Raw genomic sequence first — 3,748 nt, 5'->3', positions numbered from 1 at the left:
TTGCCTTGAAGACCTTTCGCTTCTCATCCAAGGAGCTTCCTCAGTTCTAGACTGAATGTTCTAATTCATTCATTCATTCAGAGGAATATTAAGAAACAAACATGGATTTCTGCCCCAGGATGATCTATTTATAACTTTTGGGATGATCTGGGATAGTTAAGATGCTGTGGTAAATTTTATTCGAGTGGATTACAATAACAGTTTGTTAATGAGTTTTGAAACTTATTGTTTTTCCCGTTAACTTTATCACTAATACAACCTATAGAAAACAGGTCAACAAACCGTTAACAGATTTAGTAGTTTAAAAATTGGGGAGGCCTGTTTCGCAAGGGGTGGGAACTAACGTAGTGATATATTAATCAGTATTCAACTAGAGGGAATAATATGTTTATAATCTAATGTATAATGCACCTTTTTAAAATGTTCTGATCGCTTTGTTTGTTTGTTTTTTCTTGTATGTCTCCTTGGATTTTTATTTGGTTTTGTATTTTGTATTTTAACTTTGTTCTCAATAAAATAATAATAATAATGAAAAAAAAAAAAAAGAACTGAAGAAGCTTCTTGGATCAGAAGAGAAACATCTTCTTCCGTAAGGAAAAAGCAAAGTCCAGGTGCACTTTTGGGACACCCTGACCTGGATGGCTGGGGTCTCCAGAGACACACAGATTTGGGGCAGATTGTGGGAAGAGAAGGAGGACTGAAAGGATGATGGCAACCAGATGATATTCACAGGATGACACCGTACTGGCCAATTCCATCTGGATCTGCTCAGAGTCCTCCAGCCCCCTCCATATGCAGACCCTCTACTCTTTCCCCCTTTCCTCTTCCAAGCAGGCAACTCGGGATGGTGTGTGGTGTGTGGTGTGTGTGTATATGTGTGACAAGGAGAAACGGAGGAGGAGGAGGAGGAGAAGGAGGAGGAGGAGGAGGAGGAGGCGAGGGTGGGCACAGACTCCCTCCAGTCGCAATGAATAGGAGGAAATGCTTGGCGTTTTGTCTCCAGCTTGTCTGCCAACCGCAGCCTGGGCTCGTGGGGGGAACGGCTGAGGCCCCTTAGAAGAGGAGAAAGGCAGGCCAGCCCCCTCCCCATTATTTTAGGAAACGCTGAGCCGTTATGAGGAGGTTGGAAATGATTTGACCCAGACAATCTTGTGCCCTGCTCTTCCGGCAATTGAACGGCTGGGGAGCAAAAGCGCTTCTTGGATCGAACAGGTTTATTTATCTTTCTGACCCGCGTGATACGATTCCAACATAGCCGCCTTTCCTGGGGGTTGACAGACAGTTCAGCTTCGTAATAAAGGAGAATATTTGTAGTTCAGGGTTGGCACGAAGAGTCCTTGGGGCTGGGTGGTTTTCTTGCAGACGTTTCATGACCCAACTAGGGAACATCATCAGTGCCAGTAAGGAGTGCAGTTCACTGTGCACAGGGTTTACTAGCACTGATGATGTCACCTAGTTGGGTCATGAAACGTCTGCAGAGAGGCCCAAGGACCCCACAGGTCAGGCGGTCACTGTGCTGCTTTAAGGGACTTCACCTACTTGGCTAGTCCTCGACTTACGACCACAATCGAGGCCAGCATTATCATTGCTGAGGAAGGCGGTGGTTAAATGAGCTGCACCTGATTTTACAACGGTTGTTAAGCAGCTCGCTGAGGTCACCTTTGGTGCTTTCTGAAGGACCTTGGGTCACGCGTCTCAAGCTGGTCCAGCAAAGATTTAGTCAACTCCTCACGTCTTGGCTGCTTTGGAGACCTGGATCTTATAGGGTAGTCCTAACTCTTGAAGGACAGCTGGGCTCCTAGTAGATCCCAGGAGAGCCATTCTGAAGCCAGAGGCGCAGGGGATCTACAGTGGCTGGACCTATGGCCGGCCACCTCTTCTACTGAGGCCCTACAGTAGAAGGCTCGGATTGTCCTGCACAGGACAGAAGCAGGGGATCTAAGGGTGGGTGGGAAGCTTGGAGAAGACCCAGCCCACCCCCACCTAGGATAGGAATGCCCCACACTCCAGCATCCCCCCAAGTGGCCTTCCAGGTTCTGCTTGAAGGACATTCCCACCGGCTTTTATGACACCTGCCCAGCATCCTGACGATGGAGCCACACCGGGTTTTGACATCCTTGTTTTGCAAAGGAGAATCTTTGCAGCCCCTCACCCCCCCCCCACCCGTCTCGGCTCCCTAGTCTCCCCCTCCTCCTCTTCCTGGAGTGGAGGGGAAGGGAAGGGTGAGGTAACGTCAAAAGGTCCAGGAAGCGGATCTATTATCCAGGCCAAACAGGAAGCAATGAGACAAACCTTGGCAACCTTGGGATTTACTTGTTTACTTCAAGGGGGGAGGGGGAGTAAGAAGAGGAGGAAAAGGTGAAGGAGAAAAGGAGGAGGAAGAGGAGAAAAGAGGGGAAGAAAAAGGGGGAAAGGAGAAAAGGGAGCGGAAGGTGAAAAAAAGGAGGATGGAGGACCCGGTATAGAAGAACAGCGTCCCCACCTCTAAATCTACTCTATTACCAACACCTCTTCCCTTATTTCCAGGGCTAAGAAACATCTGTCTAGCTGCCACATCTGGATGGCTTCCCAGCTCCATCTGACTTGCTCCTGGGCTCCTGCAAGGCCTCCCACCCCACCCCACGGCTTCCTCATCAGTTGTCTTCTCCTAGCTACCACAGCCCAACAATCCTTTCCTGAAACTTGCGGAGTAGCTGCTCCACAGGTCTTTGCATGCTGTGGTTCTGAGTCGCTGCAGTAGTAGCTACGCCAGGGGAGAAGCCCCGGAGGTCCTCCCTCATCCCCTCCACCCTCCTCATCTTCTGGTGGTCCCTGACGGCCGAAGGCTACTTAAGGCTCGTTGCATCTGGAAAGGGAAATCTGGGCTCTTCTTGCGTCCTTCTGGGCCTGGAATGGCCCAATCAAGGAAAAAAATCAAGGGATTTTCCATCGGCCTGGCTAGAGCAGAGCAACCTGACCTGGCAACGTGGAAGCTAGCAAGAAGCCATCTTGACCGGTGTCCTGCCAGGTTTCTGCCCAGCTGATGTTCTAAGCCGGTGCTTTTGCAACAGCAACTTGAGTTGAGACGGGTAGACTTCCCTTCCCAGAAGAGCTGGCTGGGGCATTCTGGGAGTTGAAGTCCACAAAGGGGCCACGTTTGGAGACCCCCCCCCGACTCCGTGTGAAGGAAGAAACCGTTCCTGCGACTGAAAAATGGTAAAACTCTGCTGCCATGTTTATGCATCGGAAACAAAGCACCTTCAGAGGCCGTTCTCCCCCCCCCCCCCAGCACTTTCCGGCTGCTTTCCTTTCCTGTTTACAGCTGGTCTCAGCTTCAAGACAAAGAGCTGCCCCTGGTTTCTCAGTGGGGAGATACTGAGGATGGGGGGGAGGGGGGGAGGCAGACACAGGGCAAGAAAACCCGGACGTCAGCCTGATGGACCAACCCTGCCTGGCCTTCTTTCTCCTCCTCTTCCTCTTCCCCTCGACTCAGGCAGAAACAAGGCCTGATGTAGGTAACCTTCTAGCACTGATGATGTTATCTACTTGGGTAGGAAAACGTCTGCAAGAAAGCAACCCAGCTCAGAGAGCACCAAGGACTCCACCGTCCTCCTCCTCTTCCTCCGCCCCATCTCCTCCACTCTGAAAAACCCACTCCCTCCTAACACTGATGATATTACCTAGCTGGGTCATGAAATGTCTGCAAGAAAATCACCCAGCTCAGAGAGCCCCAAGGGCCCCACAGGAGACTGACATAGCAGAAGCATCG

Source organism: Pantherophis guttatus, chromosome 10 (genome assembly GCF_059756535.1).
Source record: "Pantherophis guttatus breed Tessera chromosome 10, ASM5975653v1, whole genome shotgun sequence".
Lineage (NCBI taxonomy): Eukaryota > Metazoa > Chordata > Lepidosauria > Squamata > Colubridae > Pantherophis > Pantherophis guttatus.
Note: the sequence above shows the minus strand (reverse complement) of the source record.